The 7,557-nt window shown below is 39.9% G+C and overlaps 1 protein-coding gene across 1 annotated transcript in view; it reads right to left on the bottom strand.

The window, feature by feature from the left end:
• The window catches only part of MED7 (mediator complex subunit 7), a 7,044-nt gene extending 6,774 nt beyond the window's left edge, over window positions 1–270 (bottom strand). Inside the window, exon 1 of the mRNA XM_007447128.1 lies at window positions 176–270. The gene's annotated coding sequence lies outside the window, so the exon portion shown is untranslated. The remainder of the gene's footprint in view (window positions 1–175) is intronic.
• Window positions 271–7,557: the final 7,287 nt, after the last annotated feature.

Below are 7,557 nucleotides of genomic sequence, written 5' to 3'. Positions count from 1 at the left end.
GGGGCTCAGCGAGCGGCGGGGAGGCCGCGCTCCCCGAGGGACGCGGGAAAAGAATGCGGTCGAGCGTACTCTGCACCAGGCCTCCCCCCATTCCCAGCCCGCCCGGAGAAAGTCGCGGGGTCCGGAAGAAGAAATGCACACTGAACGGAGCACCAAACCGTCGCCGACCGCTCACCTCAGCACCGGGTTTACACTGGTAGCTGCCTTCTCCACTGCCGCCGAGACCCAACTTCCAACCTCCTCTTCCAGGAAGAAGCCTCTGACGCTGTCCCTTGATTGGCTGAAATAGCTGTCCTTTAACCGAGGCTCTAGGCCCGCCTCTGACCGAGGGCTTGCTATTGCGCCTGCGCACGCACACACACACACACACACACACACACACACACACACACACACACACACACACACACACACACACACACACACACACACACACACCCTCACCGACCCCGAGCCGCCTGCCGCCTTCTGGCAATTTGGCTGCGGCTGCGGCTTTTGCAGCCGCGGAGGATTTCTGTACTTTGTATCAATAAAAGCAGCAGCTGGTAGCTCGTTCCTTTCTTTTTCTTTTTTTTTTCCAACGCTTAAAATTGAGGCATCCATACGTCTTACGTAAACGTTAGACAATACAGTAAGCAGATATTTTTAGAAATGATATTGACTGTAGCCCCACTGTCAAAAATAACATTTAAAAATATGAGGTTGGACTCTATACGCTGTTTAAGTATTTTGTAATCTGGAAATACCTGTGAACATGATTGAGAATCAATAATATATTCTTAATTTGCATTTTTTCACCGTCTATTCACTTTTATTTTAATTTGCGAATTCAGATTCTATTTCCAGGCAACAAATTACAAGTGTAAAAAAAAAAAGTACACTTAATTCTTTTGGAGGTTATTTTCGTAAGAAATGTTACACATTTCTAAATTTATGGGATCTTCCAAGAGCATGTTGCGCTTACAAAAATAAGGTTGTTATTCTGATAAACGTTCTCAACTTTAACTCTTTAAGATTATTTGATTTTTTTTTAAACTAATTACGGAGAGTTCCCAAACATACACGAAAGTAGAGAGAATAGTGTATTCATCACCCAACTTCAACAATTATCTACCGATAGACATTATTTCAGTTCATCAAGCATTTCTAAAAAGTAAGGACTCGTTTTGTTTGTTCTTGGAACCAGAGAACCATTGTCTCATTTTAAAATAAATTAATAAGTATTTAATATCATCAAAATCAAGTCAGTATTTGTATACCAATTATCTGAGGATCCGATAACGTCCACCCCTTTGTAACTGGATGATGTATCATTTAATTATCTTTTAATCTATAGTTTCCTTCCTCCACCTCAATCCCCACCCCCCACCATCAGTTTATTTGTTGAAGAAATCTGTTCACTCTTGAGCATACCCCAATCAGGCTTTTCTCCCTTCACTGAGACCAATGTGACGTACACTGTGACCGCCAATGGGCATTCTTAGTACTCATCTTACTCTACTCTCAGCAGCATTTGGCACAACTGATCTTTTGAATTGCCCCAGGACTCAGTTATCAGTTCTTAGTGGGATGTCATCCAGGTGATAATACCCAGATGCTATCCAGGCCCTGGCAACACCCTCTCCTTTGCATTCAGACCCTCCTATCCCACATCTTTATTCAATTGCAAAGGCTCAAATCTAAAGGTTCACCTTTACTCTTCTTTCTCTCGTACTCCATTCAAAACTACCATACCGGCCTTTTGTATTACTTGTATTTGGGAATAAGTAAAAGTCCTAAATATAATTAATTTTCACCATCCCCACTGCCTCAGTCCTAGTCCATGCCACCATAATCTCCCCTGGACTTATGAAATAGCCTAGTTTCCTTGCTTCCACTTTTGTCCTTCCTTAGCCTATTTACCACAGTCTTAAAATATAAGACAGATCTGAACAACCCAATCAAAACAGGGGTGGAAGACCTAAATAGACATTTTTCCAAAGAAGACATACAGATGGCCAAGAAGCACTTGAAAAGATGCTCAACATCACTAATTATTAGAGAAATGAAAATCAAAACTACAGTGCGGTATAACCTCACACTGGTCAGAATGGCCATCATCAAAAAAATCTACAAACAGTATATGCTGGAGAGGGTGTGGAGAAAAGGGGACCCTCTTACACTGTTGGTGGGAAGGCAAATTGATAAAGCCACTATGGAGAACACTATGGAGGTTCCTTAAAAAACTAAAAATAGAACTACCATATGACCCAGCAATCCCACTCCTGGGCATATACCCTGAGAAAACCATAATTCAAAAACACACATGCATCCCAATGTTCATTGCAGCACTATTTACAATAGCCAGGACATGGAAGCAACCTAAATGTCCACTGACAGATGAATGGATAAAGAAGATGTGGTACATATATAGAATGCAGTATTACTCAGGGTAATTTGTAGAGACGTGGATGGACCTAGAGACTGTCATACAGAGTGAAGTAAGTCAGAAAGAGAAGAACAAATATCGTATAATAACGCATATATGTGGAATCTAGAACAATGGTACAGATGAACCTATTCGCAAAGCAGAAGTAGAGACACAGACGTAAAGAACAAAAGTATGGACACCATGGAGGGAAAGGTGGGGTGGGATGAATTGGGAGATTGGGATCAACATATATACACTACTATGTGTAAAATAGATAACCAATGAGAACCTACAGCACAGGGAACTCTACTCAATGCTCTGTGGTGACCTAAATGGGAAGGAAATCCAAAAAAATGGTGATACATGTATACATATAGCTGATTCACTTCGCTGTACAGCAGAAACGTACACAACACCGTAAAGCAACTATACCCCAATTTAAAAAAAAAATCTAACCACTCTATTCAAAGTTCTCCAAGGTTTTCATCACATTTATAATAAAATCTAATGTCCTCACCATGGCGTATATAAGGCGCTACAAAATCTAGTCCTTAGCTACATCTCCAATAATAATATTTCCTACCATTTTTTTCCATGCTCAGTCTTCTCCGGCTACAGGATTTCTTTCTTTCCCTCGAAATTTTCAAGCCTACTTCTGCCTTAGACCCATTGCATTTTCCTGGAACTCTGTTTCCACAGACATTCACATGCCTCACCTCCTCACTTCATACAGGTCTCTGGCCATATGTGACCTTATCAGAGAGGTCTTCTGTGGTCACTCTATATAAAGTGGCATGCCCCAGTCATTCTCTTGGGGAATGTCCCCAATCCCCTTACTATGCATTATCCTTCCTTCATAGAACGTGTTATCATCTGATATCATATTATGTAGTTGATTTATTTTCATTGTCTTTCTTCCCCTTTAAAATACAAGATTCATGAGCAGAGGGCCTTTGTTTCATTCACTGCTACATCCTCAGCACCTAGAACAGTACCTGAAATTGGCAAGTACTCCATGTACATCTATTGAATAAGTAAAAAAATGAATACTGAATAATCATCATTTTCAAATGAATTCACAATGTGACATTGATGGATAAACCAGGGTATATTTAGCCAAAACTGCTGTGTGAAATTATCTTCCTCCCAACTTTGCTATTGTCAATACATTGGATGAGCATCCTGGTTCCTGGTGCACGTGTATGTTTGTAATTTTCTCCTTGCTATAAATTTCTAGAAATGGAATTTTGGACCCAAATTTTCAGTGTTTTAGTTAGTGGCAGGATCAAGGCTAGAATTTGGGACTCTTGACTCTCAGTCTAGTGTTCTTTACAATAAACTACAAATGAATAATGGTATGAAATTCACGTCATGGGAGGGACTAGTGAAAATATGGTGTATAACAAACATTTGTTTAGTTGGCTATACTTCCGGAATCTGAATAGGAAGTTTATTCCTTAAAGATGCCTTCCCTAGAGACTTCTGTGGCAGTCCAGTGGTTAAGACTCCATGCTTCCACTGCAGGGAGCACAGGTTCGATCCCTGGTTGAGGAACAAAGATCCTACATCCCATGTGCTGCGTGGCGTGGCCAAAAAAAAAAAAAGATGTCTTCTCTAGTTTAACAAGGACTACATCCATTCAACAAATCTTTATTGCATCTGCTGTGCCAAAGACTGCCCTAGATGGTAAGAATGACAGACAAAAGCCTTGCCTTCTGATGGAGAGACACAGACAACAACATACAAGCAAATAAGAATTTCAAATAGTGATAAGGGCTATGAGGAGAAAAATAATACAAAATAATGCAGTAGCTAGGTGGGTTAGCAGGTAGCTTCTTTCTAGAAGGTGATCAAGGTAGCCTCTTCTAGGAGCTGTCTTTGGAGCTAAGACATGAGTGATGAGAAGAAGTCAACTGTGCAAATATCTTGGAGACAGCTAGTGCAAAGAGTCTGAGGCTGCCATGATCCTCCTGAGTTAGAGAGACAGGAAGAGAGCCTGTGTGCTCCACAATTAACAAGCAAAGGGAGAGTGGGAGGAGATGAGGGGGCAGTAACAGGCAGGAGTACATGATAACTAGCATCTTGCCTGTTTTAGGAGCTTGGCACATTATAGAGAACATCATTTTTATCACTTGATCCTAAGTGGCAAGCAGAAATAGTCACACTTTTTCTCCACCTTGTCGATTTTTTTAAGGTTAGGTTTATTGAGGTATAGTTTACATACAGTACAATTAACTTCAAGTGAACAGTTCAATGAGTTTTGATTAATATATACTGTCATCTAACCACCACCACCAGAATTAAGATATAGAATATTTGCCTCACCCCAAGCAATTCCTTTTGTGCCCCCTTAGTATTCAATCCCCGCCCTCACCCCTACCCCTTGGTAACCACTGATCTGATTTCTGTTTACATAGTTTTGCCTTTTCCAGAATGTCATATAAATGGAATTGTGCAGTATGTAGACTTTTGTGTCTGGCTTCTTTCACTTAGCATAAAAGTTTTGAGGTCCATCAGCATTGCTGTGTGTATTAATAGTTTGTTCCTTTTTACACTGAAGGAGGATTCCATTGTATGGATGCACCATAATTCATTTATTTATTCACCAGTTGATGGACATTTCAGCTATTTCCAGTCCTATAAACATTCAGATACATATCTTTTATGGACATAAGATTTTCATTTTTTTTTTCGAGTTACTGCAAAGGGATTGCAAGTCCTTATAATAGGTATATGTCTCACTACATAAGAAAGTGTCAAGCAGTTTTCTAAAGCAGTTTTCATTTCTACCAGCAAACTGTAAGAGTTGCAGTTGCTCTGTACCCTCCTCTGCAATTTTCCTTTTTGCGATTCTAATGGCTATGTAGTGGTTTTAATTTGCATTTCTCTAGTGTTGAGTATCTTGTACTTATTTGCCATACATATCTTTTCTTGGTGAACTCTCTGTTCAAAGTTTTTGCCCATTTTTTAATTGGCTTGTTTGTTCTTTTACTGTTGAGTTGTAAGAGCACACACACACACACACACACACACACACACAAACACACACACAGGACAAAAGTCCCTTATCAGATATGTATTTGTTATTTATATTTATTTTCTTGCAAGCTGTGGATAATCTTTTCATTTTCTTATCAGTGTCTTTCAAAGAGCAGAGCTTTTTAGTTTTGATGAAGTCCTAGTTATAAATTGCTTTCTTTTATGGGTCAAGCTTTTTGTGTCCTATCCAAGGTCACAAAGACTTTTTCCCTTGTGTTTTCTTCTAGAAGACTTTTTTTAGCATGCAGAAGTCCAAATGTTCCAGCACATTTACCCTATTGATTTTTTTGGTCTTACTATGTTTGTCATTGGTAGACAGCTTCATAAATAATAATCTCTGAACTCTTATTAGTAAATTACATTGTGTCTCTGCTTGTTAAAAAGTCCAGACAGAAAAACAATGGAAGCTAGCTAATTAAATTGTTCATCTCCAGCCTCTGCTTATTCCTGTCAAAAGACTTATCAGCTCATCTATATTGTTTGAACAATGCACTTTGAGTGAGAATCATCGCTAATGCACTGTTCTCTGCAGTCTGCTGTGTAGTTTTAATTCCTAATCACTGTTTTCACTGTTGCTGTTGTCTCATGGGTACTAATGACCTTATCACTAATAATAATCTCAACAACCCAGACCTGTGTGCAGCAGATGGGCCAGGAGGATGTCCGTAGTTTGCTTTGCCTGCTACACCTTTCTATAGCAGCAGGTGGCAGCAGTAACCCTGGCATTGGGGAACTAACCCCAGTTTACACTTAGTTTTATAACAGAAAGATGCGTACCCTGCATGAGTCCCACTGAGAAACAATGTCAGTTATCTCTTGCAGGCTGAAGAACTTTAAAAGGATGTAGAATCCTGCAAAAAAAGGCAGGTAAGCCCTTTTAATTTATTTGTTGTACCTCCCGATGAAATAAAATGTATTTTTAAGGCAGGACAAAAAAAATTAAACACAAAATTTTCTCTCTGTGTTTGTTTGGGGCTTCTCCCTCCCTAATGTGCAGTATGTGTCTGCATTACACATTGACCAGAGCTCCTCAAAGATGGGGGTGCCTGCTCAGCCATAAACATCATTTTTTTTCTTTCTTCTGACACTAGCAATGTAACTTCTTAAAAGAATAGTGTTCTTTCCCAGCTCTGTAGGGGGTCATGGTGACTTACTGTTCACTTTGTATGTGTTTACCTGGACCATGTATCCTTGATGAATTTTATGTAAAATATCAGTATGTCATTTTGACTGATGACATACTGATGTCTCAAAAATGTATATGACTGCTTTCGACCTCTAACAGGTGGAACGGTTCTCAGAACTTTCTGAGAATCTGCTTCCCCGGGTTACAATCCTCAGTTTGGCTCAAATTAAATTCCCTTTTTTTCTTCTTAACTTCATAGTTAATTGAATTTTCGTCGACACTATTACTATCTTTAAAGTCTACATTTACATTATATAGCTGTGCCACTATCATACGTGTTTTTGAATCACCACAGAATCTTTCCGTTTTATCGACTGCTTGGTTTATTTTCTAAACACTCCCCAAAAGATCTGGGCTGTATTCAACCCTTTTAAAGTCCATCTCAAACGTGACCTTCTTCAAAAAGTTTCTCCAAGTTCACCCAAATAAAAATTACCTCCATACCCACTCGTAGCCTCTTTTCTACACTTCCAGCACTTCTCTGCCTTAAGTCGTAATTATACACCTGCTTTATTTCTGTGGCTATGGCTAGCTTCCTAACTTATCTGTGCATCAGCTCTGACAATTCCTAGCATTGCCTCACACATAGCCAGTGCTGGGGAGTCCTCTGGTGGCCTAGTGGTTGGAATTCCAGGCTTTCACTGCCGTGGCCCGGGTTCAACTCCTTGGTCAGGGAACTGAGATCCCCGCAAGCCATGCAGTGTGGAAAAAAAAACAAAAACAAACAAACAAACAAACAAAACATGTGGAAAGATGGGTATTGAACAAAATCAAAAGAAATAAGAAAAATTTCAAGTTCCCTGAATGGCAGTTGTGTACAAATATGAGCTGCTTGCTTTCAGAATCACTTCAGGGCTGGGACCAAGGTAAGGTGTGTGAGGCACTTGCCTCAAATGCAAAATTAAGGCGGTGGGGGGGGGGG

This window comes from Lipotes vexillifer, unplaced genomic scaffold (genome assembly GCF_000442215.2).
Source record: "Lipotes vexillifer unplaced genomic scaffold, Lipotes_vexillifer_v1.1 scaffold194, whole genome shotgun sequence".
Taxonomy (NCBI): Eukaryota; Metazoa; Chordata; class Mammalia; order Artiodactyla; family Lipotidae; genus Lipotes; species Lipotes vexillifer.
The sequence above is the reverse complement of the archived record's forward strand: the minus strand, read 5'-3'. Positions and strand labels throughout refer to the sequence as shown.